Here is a 12,693-nt window from a genome sequence, read left to right as displayed (position 1 = left end):
ACCCAACCTAAGACTAACAACCAGCCTAAGACCAGCCGCTGTTCGCTCCGCTGAGTCTGAAGGTCTTAGTGAAATTAGAAAGACCTGCATGTAAAGTGGGCTATTTACTGACTGTGTCACCTTGGGGATGCTACAGTTCAGCTCCCTTATCTGTAAAATGAGGTGAATTGGGACTGTTTTGAGGATCAAGTTCGATGACATATGTAAAGTGTCTGATTATTGCCCAACACAGAGTAAGTGCTCAATAATTCTTAACTTCGTGCTTCTATCACCTTGGAAAGCGTTAAGCGTAAAGATGAGATGTGGTCAGGTGTGGGAAGGAGATGGAACAGCCTTGCATTTGGGTCCTGGGCACGCAGGGATTGTGGGGTGGCCACTGTCTCACTGTATTTGGAGGCCCCTAAAACTCTGGCAGAAATGGGAGGAAAAGAGGCATGCAAACTTCAGTCTGAACTACTTGTTCACTTCACCTCAGTCTGGCCTTGATTCTCTGGGTTCTTGGCTAACCTACTTCCTGTTTCTAAATGGGCTCTGATAAACTCTTTTCCTGAACTGGTAAAGACCTGGAAGGTTCATAGCTGATTGAACTGGGATTCTGAGGTGGGCGGAATGCTGAGTGTATATCTGGTGATACACTTGCAGAGATTGCAAGCTCAGTCGTGAAACACAGGGAAGGGTCAATGGAGAAAAGTCATTTTGCCATTATCTGCTTATTTGTCTCTCACAAAAGACCGAGTGTCCTGTGAGCCAGACTTAAGACTGTCCCTTCTCTATTTCCAGTGTGTGGGACAGAGTAGATGCCCCCTAGGTCCTTACTATGTGCTGAATTAGGTCCCTCTCAAAAATCCTAACACCCCAGTACCTCAGAATGTGACTATAGTTGGAAGCGAGGCTGTTAAAGAAGTGATTAAGTTAAAATGAGGCCTTTGGGGTGAGGTCTAATGCCATCTGTCCCATGACCTTATAAGAAGAGGAATTTGGACACACAGAGACACCAGGGATATGTCTGCATAGAGGAAAGGACATGAGAGGACACAGAGAGAAAGAAGGTGCCCATCTGCTAACTGAGGAGAGAGGCCTCAGGAGAAAACAAAACTCATGACACCTTGATCTTAGACTTCCAGCCTCCAGGCCTAGGAGACAACAAATTTCTGTTATTGAAGTCAATCAGCCCGTGGTCCTTTGCTTTGGCAGCCCTAGCAAACTAATAGAGTGCTTATGGGAAAAGTGGTTTAAACATTTCTAAAATAGCTAAGTCATTCAAAGAGCTGTGTGTTACCCTGTCTCTGACCTGTGCCCTTTGTGTCTTTAATTGCCCTACTGCCCGGGGCAACTGCCAATTGCCATAGTACCTGCTCTCAACTGGATACCTCACAGGCATTATCTCATCCTCACATGAACTCTGCACAGCAGCTATTACCTCCACCTCTCAGATAAGACACCTGACTAAAGCTCAGGGAGAGGATGTAACCTGCCAAAGTGGCAACAAGCAGAATCTGGCTTCTAAACCAAAGCCAACTCGTTCCTCCACAACCAGCAGTAACGTTTGTCATGAGTCACTGCAAGACGAGACCAGTAACCTGGCATTAGAGTGAAAGAGGGAAGGTACACAGCAGGGCCCGCCTGACTCGACATCTCTGGAAGTCCCATGAGCTCTGCCCTGACTGCCTGGCAGCAGGAGAACCAGGACAACTTCTCAAGGAATGATTGCAGCAGACAAACCCTCACAGAGCAGCCTTCTCTGTGTATTTCCTGATATTTTCCTGCTTATAAACGTATGTCCATACAAAAAGGTATACACGAATGGTCATAGCAGCATTATTCAAAATAGCCTAAAAGTGGAAACAACCCAAATGTCCATCAGTGGATGAATGGATACACAACATGTGGCAGATCCATACAATGGAATATTACTTGGCAATAAATAAGAACGAAGCACTGATACATATTACAACATGGATGAAGCTTGAAACATGCTAAGTGAAAGAAGCCAGACATAAAAGATGACATATTTAGGATTCTATATGGATGTTGTCTTTTAGATTTTCCTTGGTATCCTCAATACTCCTGCCCCTTTAGGCTCTGTTGGGTAAGGAGGAGAGCTCAGACAATAATAATACCTTAGATGATTTTATAGTAATTATAATATATCTCATTTCATTTCCAAGGCTATGTTCTAAGAGTATAATCCCTACTTAGCAGAGACATGGCTCGAGAAGCTGCTGAGTGGAAAGTTGGGACTCCATCTGAGGCTTTCTAGCTCAAGGCTCATCGTCGTTTCCTCTCTGCCAGGGACTCCCAGACTGATAGCACTTCCTGCAGTTGTAGAGAGAAAAGCAGGTATCTCTTCTTTACCTTATATTTAGGGCTGGCTCTAATCAGATCCAGCACCCTGCTAAAGGGTGTGATATTTTCATGCCTTTGGTAGCCGGGTATTTTCCAGAAGGAGTCATAAGATAAGACATCCAAACAAGCTCAGGGCCCTTACCGCTTTCTCCCTGCCAATAACTAGCCTCAGGTATCCTATAAACACCTCACTGGGTCCACCCCAGTGTCTCTGGGATACTTTCTAGGGATAGTTGCCAGTGAACTCCCTTGCTTTCTCTGGGACACCCAAGCTTTATCTCGTTGCCTCTTTCATGAAAGTCCCTGGGAAGAACCAGGCTTTTTGTGTTTCACCCTTTCCATCTCTGAAAGTAGGTTGCCAGGCAGAAGGTAAGAGCAGCCATCTTTGGACCATGAACTAACCTCGGGACTAAAGTCACACACTAAGAATGGCAGAGCAGGAAGTTAGAAGGAGCCTGGCTCCTCATGGAGCTGCCAAATAGCCTCAAATAGCTGTCAAAAAGTTGAGATGATCTATCTCTTAACTTTTGGCAAGAGGAAAATAAACCTAGTTTCTTCATGAGATTACTCTTTCATATTTTTGTTACTCAAGCTTAATGCTCTTCCTACCTGTTACAAGATCATCGTGGAGTAAACAGAAGGTCTAAAAGCCCATGGTGGTCTACAAAATATACTAGTGATTTTTTATTAGTAAAACACTCTTTCTTGCAACATGTCTGTGTGTTCAATGTTCCTAGCAAGAAGGATCATGTGTTTAGTTCCTACTATTGTTTCACATCGTGCCACAGATTACTGCTCATTAGCTTATTTAATTCTTCCAGATGAGTTTTATTAACTCTAATTATAGGAATTCAAAACTCAGATTAAATAACCTGGCTAAGGTCACACAGGGAGTGACAGTCAGGAACTGCAATTAGGTCTATATGACTGCAATGCCAGGGTCTTTTCAGCAAACGATACTACATGTTGGTCAAAGTACCATGTGATATAGCCAACTCCAGATACGCAGGGAAAAGCCCGGGAGTTCCGAGAGATGGAAGATAATGGGAGAGGAGCTGGAAGGAGCTGCAGTAATAAACAGCTGCTCCGTCACCCCTGGGCAGCTCAGTCTCGAGCCTCACCCCTCCCGTGGCCACACTGAAGCCATGAGTGGCCTGGCACTACTCCTACCGGACTCCTCTGGATCTATCTCCCTACTACATGGCTTGATAATGTTTTATACTCTTTCCTAGCTCCATGCTGTCCACTGGCATGAGGTAACTGAGACAGCAGAATATAATGTATTCTATTTTCAAATGATAATAGTTTAATAAGTATGCAGGAGTTTTATTTTTTTTAATGAAAATGACTAATAGTGTGGGAAAATAAAAATTTTTCACCAAATCTACAGGTTTCACTTCCATCTCCTGCGCAACCTCCCTCAGCACCACCTGCTCCTTTCTCTTTCTTAAGACCCATTGGCCATGTCACCCTAACCACCTCCATATGTCAGCCCATTTGGTGGCCCCAGAACCATTTCTAGAAACTCCAATCTAAAACATTTAAGGTGCAAGCCCCACTCTCATCAACCTGTAATTCCACCAAAATTTTACTGCAATGGAACACTTGCCATCCTGACCAGAATATAAACCAACTTTTTTTATATATGGATATTTTCTATACTGCTAATAAAAATGGATCAGGGGCTTCCTTGGTGGCGCAGTGGTTGAGGGTCCGCCTGCCGATGCAGGGGACGCGGGTTCGTGCCCGGGTCCGGAAAGATCCCACATGCTGCGGAGCAGCTGGATCCGTGAGCCATGGCTGCTGAGCCTGCACGTCCGGAGCCTGTGCTCCGCAACGGGAGAGGCCACAACAGTGGGAGGCCCGCATACCGCAAAAAAAAAAAAAAAAAAAAAAAAAAAAAAAAAAAAAAAATGGATCAACAATATATGTCCCTGTGAATAATGCTCTTGTTAAAATATACCCTTCTGTAGAGTGGATGAGAGATTAGAAACCTTTCAAATTGGTAATGTCATGAAATACATGCAGCAAAATCTCAGTTTTATATTATTTTTTAAAGAAATTACTTATTTCAGGGACTGAGGTTATCCTCAGTTTCATATCTACTCAACACGCAAATAATGACACTTTAATAGCTTCGGTTCAGCCAATTAGATTTATTTCTAAGTGCTGTCCTTCAGTTTCCTTCCAATCAAGTTTTAAACTTCTCACGAGAAAGATGAAACTCTCATCTGGTCTCCTCAAAATGCTGTTACCGGTACACATACCAAATAATGGCAGACACCAGCAACTGTATTTTTTTCCAGCAACTATATATATTTTTTTTTTCTTTTTTTTTTTTTTTTTGTGGTACGCGGGCCTCTCACTGTTTTGGCCTCTCCCGTTGCGGAGCACAGGCTCCGGACGCGCAGGCTCAGCGGCCATGGCTCACGGGCCCAGCCGCTCCACGGTATGTGGGATCCTCCCAGACCGGGGCACGAACCCGTGTCCCCCGCATCGGCAGGCGGACTCTCAACCACTGCGCCACCAGGGAAGCCCAGCAATTATATTTTAAATGTATAATACTGTAAGGAAAGATGTATAAAAAGATATGTCCTTATTATGCTGGGAACTACAAAAACCTTTCCCTTTTTAAAGCCCCAAATTCGTAAGTTGAAAACTCTGATGTGAAATCATGATGTCAGAAGTCAGTATAGAAACAGGAAAAAAAAAAAACCTTTTCAACTTCTGGCCCCTCTTTCATTTCCTCTTTGTGGCCAACCACCAGAAAGTGCTAGTTTTTACCCAATGCCTACAGCTTCTGCCCAAAGACATGTCTTTAGGTTTAAGATGAAATTACTCTCTTTAAATTCTGAAATACAAAACCAGTCAAGTTTCATGGTTTTCTTTGGATGCATTTGAAACTATCAAACATCTCCTATTTCTTAAATGTATCCCTGTTCAGATCCTCTTCATCTCCCTATGTCCTTCTCAATTTCTGTTTTGAATAACAGCACTTCCCCAAGAGCATTTAGGTCCATTAGGTAATCTTCTGCTCCCCTAGCCAGTCAGCCCCAGCGCTTCCTGCCCCAACTAAGCTGCAGTCTTCTCCATCTTTTGGGTCCTCTTGACAAAAAGATTTTGTGGACCTTGTTTATCTATTTTATTTTTTACAAGGTCCTATGTTTAGCACATGGAACTATATTCAATATGCTGTAATAAACCATAATGGAAAAGAATATGAAAAAGAATATGTATATATGTGTGTGTGTGTGTGTGTGTATAACTGAATCACTTTGCTGTATAGCAGAAACTAACACAACATTGTAAATCAACTATACTTCAATAAAAATTAAAAAAAAAAGAAAAAGGACTTTGTGGATCTCACTCTTCCCCTTCCCACCCAAGGACAAAATGCTTCTCAACTTACCTAATAAGTGCTACATATTACCACTCGCTGCTAACTCTCCTTAAGAAAGATTGTGTGAGCAAAGAAACTGGAATGAGGTGGTGCAGAGATGAAAGAGAATAGGAAGAGTAAGACAGAAGAGAAAAAAATGCAGAGCAGAAAATAGGATAACAAAATAGAGGATGAGAGAAAAAAGAAAGAAACCAGCGAAAAGAATTCACTGCTGGTATTTGGTCGTGTGATAGTGTTAGCCATATTGAGCTTAGATTTTGCATGTATTATCACATTTAAGACCTACATAATGCCTTAAGGCTGATACTATGATTATCCTCCTTCTATACCTAAGTGAAACTTTATAATGAATGATTTCAATGAAGTCAGAGTCCTTTTTCAGAAGGTAGGGCAGGAGTTGGAAATGTGGACAGTGGGTAAAATTAGTTCTTTCTGGAAAGAGGTTTTAGGATGAGTAGTTTGCCTAAGGCTACACAGCCAGTGAACAGTTGGGATTCCAGCCCAAATCGACCTGACCTCAAAGTTCCTGTCCCAGAAGCCCAGGAAACAAAAAGGGTTCAACAGGTAGAAAGTTACCAGGTTAAAAGAAAGGGTGAGAAGAATGACATTTCCTTTGCAATAGAAATCTGTGATGGACCTCAACCAAGAGTGAGATTTGGAGCAGACTTTCTCTGATCATTTTACCAAAGTATCATGAGATCAGCACAGAGTGATAGTTGGATACTTTAATGGCTCCAAAATCTCCCAGTTAATTTATGAAGCTTCTAATAGACTTATCTAAATTGATATCTTTATGGAAAAGACCAAATATGAATAGTTACCTAAGAGAAACCTCTATAGTGATAGAAAGTATAAAAAAGCAAACATAGAATAAGGAAATAAATACAGCAAAAATGTCTAGAATGACATATGTAGCTTGGTGGTATTCACTTTCATATATGAAAAAGTCTTCATGGTTCGATAATACCTACTAGTACTTGTTTCCCAGAAATCACTGGTAACAGGGAAAAAATTCTAGAAACCAAAAAAGGACAAACGCTATTAAACCATTTTCAACAGAAGAATAAGAGAGGCTCTATAATCACAAGTCAATACACAGCAGCATTATCTTCTGTAAGGTAAATACAACAAACCACCAAACAATTAATTATCACCTAAAAGAACATGAAATATTACGTAAGGATAAAATAAACAGGGCCTCACAAAGTGTAAACGTTAACAAATGCATTTAAATTAATGGACTATTTTTAGCCTTCATACACAGTGTATAAGGAAATCCAATACTTATTGGGCTGGGAAAGACTCACTTATCCTGCTGTGATGGTTAGAAATTTGCTATTTCTTTAGTCACACAGCCTCCCAGTCTCCACTTAGCATTAGAAAACTTGTTTACTGATTTAGTAAACTTGTTTACTAAACAGTTTAGAATGTAGCACAAATAAAATCTTGTGGCCAGACAGTTGTCTATATGCTATGAATTTTGAGTCCGATAACCGTCGACCATAAAATGTTCTTACTGTTTGTTCTCGGTTTTAGCATGAGCCCTCACTTGCCCTTGTTTCCACCACCAATCTTTTCTGCAGAATGATAGATAATGTCAAGTTTTAGCATGAAGAGTTGTACTCTCTGGGACAATGATCAATTTCATTTTATTAAAGACACTGGTCTAATATTCATTAATAAAAATGCTATGTAATAAAAATTACCTATTGCTTGAACCTCTTATGGACTATTTTTAGTTCTAGCTGAAAACATTTGCTAAATGAGTAAAAGCCCAAATTTTGACCACGGATTATGAACTAAAACTCTGTTACCTTAAGTTATCATATTTCATATTTGCTGCAGCTCATGTCATGTCACTCTTTGTCCCAATTTTACACAGTAAAATCTTTCTCCTTATATTATGCTCAATAGAAAATGTGAAAAATATAGAAAGCACAAAGAAGGAAAAACTCAGATACCTTTCATCAATCACTGTTATTTTCTTCCAGGGTTGTTTATTATTATTATTATCATTAATATTATGCCTATTAGAGCCTACTGATACACATTTTTCAATGCCATTTAAAAATATTTGAATAATTATTTCTTTTGCAACTACGAAATATTTCATCTTATGGGCCTATCAGTATAACATAATTCCTTGGTTTTTTCCAACAAAACCACATCCTAATTATTTTCATCCATCTCTGACGGATCCTTAGAAGTGAAATTACTTGCCAAGGGGTATAACTTCTAAAATGTTCTTGGTCTCTATCGTCAAATCTATTTCCATAAACCTTATACCAGTTTATAATCCACCAGCAGCTTACGAATGTCCACATATTGGCCAGCATTTAGAATTATCATTTATTTGTCTCTTTAATGATTTAATAGATGAAAGTGGAATCATTTTGGCTCAAATGCATATTTTTATAATTTTATTGGTTATTTTATTTCTTATTTTGTGAATTATCCATTGATTAATATTATGGATGTTTTATTGTTTTCTTACTTTCTTTATATATCAGAAATATTTATTTTTACTCTCCCAGTTTTCACTTAGCGTCTGACTCTGATTTTTTTTTTGATCAGCAACTTCCAATTTTGTAATTCTCTTCTTTCCCCTTATTAATTCTTTCACTCCTTAGAAATCCATGTAGACCATCCATGAAACTTCTTTCTGACCTCAAAATCCAAGCAATCACCAAGTCCTACAACTCTGCTCCTACATCACTCTTGATTGTCTTTCTGTCCATATTCAAACTACCAATTCAAGCTGCCATAATCTGCTTACTATTTTAACAGCTTCCTACCTATATTCCCAAGCTCTAGATTTACTCTCCCAATCCATTCTCAAGAGTGTCAAAGTAGTCACCACCTTGCTTAAAACTCTTCAATGGCCCTTCATTTCTGTCAGGATAAAATCCAAATTGTTATCAAAACTTACAAGTCCATACCTGCCTGCCTCCTTTCTCCCCACTCCCCATGCCTCACTCAAACTCTAGCTTCAGCTAGACTAAGTCATTCCAATTCCTGAGGGCTCCATCCTTTTCATCACCTTCAGGCTGTTGCTCACTCTACGCTTTATGCCTAAAGCATTCTTCTTTCTGAGCCTCCTCTCACCCTTACTCTCCTTTCAGGAAAGACTTACATGCATTTTTCAGGTCACTCATTACATATCCTCCTGGATGCATTCAGTGATACCATCACAACCTGTCTTCACCTTCACCTCCCCAGGCTGAGCCCTATGAAGTGTTCAGATAGCAAAGAGTACCTCTCTGTAACAACGGTACAATACAAACTGCCTTTTGTGTGGCTGAAGTTTTTTTCCATCCCCAACACACACACACAGACACATCGTAAATCTTGAGGGTTGTAACCAAGACCGTCTTCTCTACAGTTGTATTTCCAAATATTATTATTACATCTGGCACATAATAAGCTCTAGAGGAACATTTGTTGGACAAATGAGATTAATAAATATTTACATGTTTTCTTCTAAGTTTAAAAAATGTATTTTATTGTTACATGGAAACTCTAATCCATATGGATTTACTTTAGTAATGGTGGAATCCCTTTCCCATTGATATATGATTTTTCCTTTGTCACATAAAGAAATCTTATATATTCTAGAATGTGCTTCATGGCTGTCTCTTCTGTTCCATAGATCCGCCTTTAGTTTCTTGCAATAGAAACAAACTATTTTAGTTATTGTCTTTTTCTAATACATTTTAATATCTAATGAAAGCACCCTTCATTAATTTCTCTTGTAGAAATTCTATCAGCTATTCTAACTTATTCATTTCTTTAAGATAAACTTTAAAATTATTTTCTCTGGTTTCAAAACAAATATTCTATAAGAACTTTTGATTGGAATTGCATTAATACTACAAAATAGATTGGGAAGAGCTGACATTGATGATATTCAATCTGTCCATCTAGGAATAGTACTCAAAGAAGCTTTTACTCAAGAAAGTCTTTAGGTCTCATAGTAAACGTCTGTGATTTTCTTAATCTAGGTCCCACAGTTTTCTTATGGAAATTTTTTTCTTGATGTTTTACATCTCTTTGCACTATTGTAAAAGAAATGGTAACATATGTCATATTATGTTATTATATATATATGTATAATTCAGTAGGAATCCTAAATTTTCTTTTTATTTGCTGGTTCTGTGAGATAAGTATGATCATACAAGTGACATTTGGTCAAATTGGGGGTCATAATTATATCCAAGTCTATCTGGATTCCAGCCTCCTATAGTTTTTTCTATATGGATTCCTTTCAAATATTTACCTAATGACAAAAGGGAGAACACTGGGGAGGAGGGCAGAGGAGGGTAGGCTGTAGGGGGGCAGTTTTCTCTGAAATATTTAAAATTAACTCTCAGTGTAGAGGTACCATGCATATCCTGTGGCTTCTGAGCATTCTCTGGAATACTGCCACAGTCTCCTGGGATGTGTATATTTTAGTTAAAAAAGCATGGTCTATATAGTTCATTACTTTCTCCCAGAAGGTTCCATACAAAGGAAACAATCACATTTTAGGTCAGGGAAACTTGGGTCTAGAAACACACAATGAATTATTTAGATGCTTAGAGCTCTCAAGTATACAATTACAATGAGTATTCAGAACTAAAAGTAAGCCAGTTGTTGTTTAATGGATACCTATAAAAAGCACTCTTCCAATTAATCATCACAATAAAAGGATGATTCATATCCTTAAAAATTTAGCAACCAACATAAAATGCAAATCTAATAAATGTAGCTGTCATTTGACAAAGCATGCATTTGAGGAAGGGCCTTTCCCAAATTCTTAAATCACATGGATTTTTACAATGGTAAACTAGAAACCCTTAAGAAATATATTTGATAAAGACTTTTGATTAAAAAGTAAAGTTCAAGCAACTGCAGACAAATATCCAGTAATTAATACATAAAACCCTTATTTCAAAGTTCTCAGCAAGAGAAAAGGAAACATGATCAACAAATAGCCTAGGAACAGGATAATGTCAGAAGACAAACTGTGTGGGACCAACAAAGCTTTCCCCTGGACCACTGGCTGGCCAAGGATTCTATCACATCACTCTTAAAGAATGCTTAGAGTTAACGCCCGAATCATAGGGACACTATCAGTTAAATCACGTTTGCTTAAGTTGACTGTCTAGTGAATTATATGCAGCTCATTCCACAGTCTGAGTTTCGTTGTTCAAAACATCTCCTCTTTGCTTTGTTTGCAAAGTCTCCAGGAAAATGAATCACTAGCTGTTTCAGTCAACATTCCAGTGGATAGAGGAGACAGCCAGTAAGCAGCCCCTATGGACTGGTAGCTGAGGTGAGGCTGTCTCCGATTGAATGTCTCACACCCTACAATCTACAACTTACACACACACCACCTCGCCTTCCTACAAAGGGGCTGACTGCTCCTGAGGTTAAAAACTAGGAATATAATAAATAACAAGACTGACTCCACAAACTACAAATTTAAAATGTGTCTCTTCATGTCATAGTCATTCTATACGCACTGTAATAACATTCTCAAGTATTACTGGATAAGGAAATTCTTATTTCGGGATCATTTCTAGTTCTTTTGTAAAGCCAGAGGGAACCTCATTTATTGCTACCACATATTTTATGTGAAAGAAATTTGAAAAATCATTGAGAAAATTCAGTAAAAGACCAAAATCAGGTGACCTAGCTCCTCATCTGGTTCTATCATCCTGGCAAGTTGCTTAACGTGTATATGTTTTGTTGTCCTCACCTAGAAAATTAGTGAGTTAGACTAGATAAGTCTATGCTCCATTCTAACTGAAAATTTAGGTCAGCTGAATCTAACCTAAATTTTAACCCTTTTAATCTACATGTAGCTAAAAGTTTAACAAAAATCCTGGCCTTTTATCTGCATTCTCTGTCTACCTGACATTTAGAATCAAGCAAATGTTTTACTAAAAATTTTACTGATGTAATACCACAGATTTCTCAAATTGATTTTCCCAATACTTTAATTCTGGAATACAGCAAATATCAGAAGACCATTTCTGCATTATAAACTGTGGAAAAGAAAGCTGGTTTTAAATTTGATCACATTTTATGACAAGTAAAATTATAATCCACAAATGGTATAATTTAGCTTTCTGATTACTATAAATGTTTGAAAGCCAAATTATTATAAAATTCCTCAGTAACCTTTGGGAACTGAGCTCTAAAAGCCTCCGAGACAGCACATGACCTGCTCAGCAATGGGAAGCAATGAAAGCTCTAGAATTGAAAGCAGAGCCAGGTACACCGTGGGAAGCGCCTTTCTGGAGGACAGAGAGCGCTGGTTGCAAGTGTGAGTAGCTCCTGGGTTCGATTCCCACAGCTCTGCATCTCAGATGCAAACGGTAGAGAAAAAACACAGGTCAGACAAGTCAGCTTAGCTATTAATCATAAAGGAAAGCCTGCTTAAAATAACTTTTCTGTTCTTATCAAAGGGCTTCCAAAACTGGATTTTCAGGACTAGGATATGAATAGAGGTGGAAAATTGCCCCCCTGTACATTAATCAATATGTAGGTTAGAACTCAGGATATAACATCGCAAAGTTGGCCAAATGCACACGCATCCCTGTGGGAAACTGCGCACCCTCAGTTAGCCCTGCCCTGCTTTACTCCTTGGTATATTCACTCAAGAAACATGATTTTCTTATTTGGGGAAGATAGGGTGGAGGACTGGGCATCTCTCTCTCACAGCTCAGTGACTTGCAATGCTTTCAGCAGGGAAGAAAAACAAAGAGACTTCTTATCTATAAAAGAGTAGAGTTCACCATTTCAGTAAAGGCATCATCTGTGAAGACAGGGAGCTCCTTTTAAAAATGTTTTTATAGTCACTTGAGAAAGTAGACCGGTGAGTGCTGGTCTCTCGATTTAAAGAATTTGCTATCCTTATGTGTGACCAGATTCACCAGCTGACATCTCCTACGTGGAAACTC

General features: G+C 39.0%; 1 protein-coding gene across 8 annotated transcripts in view; it reads right to left on the bottom strand.

The window, feature by feature from the left end:
• Window positions 1-12,693, bottom strand: part of SCEL (sciellin) — a 226,792-nt gene that overhangs the window by 145,316 nt on the left and 68,783 nt on the right. The gene's annotated exons all lie outside the window — the stretch shown is intronic.

This window comes from Tursiops truncatus, chromosome 18 (genome assembly GCF_011762595.2).
Source record: "Tursiops truncatus isolate mTurTru1 chromosome 18, mTurTru1.mat.Y, whole genome shotgun sequence".
Lineage (NCBI taxonomy): Eukaryota > Metazoa > Chordata > Mammalia > Artiodactyla > Delphinidae > Tursiops > Tursiops truncatus.
Note: the sequence above shows the minus strand (reverse complement) of the source record. Positions and strands in the feature narration are given on the sequence as shown.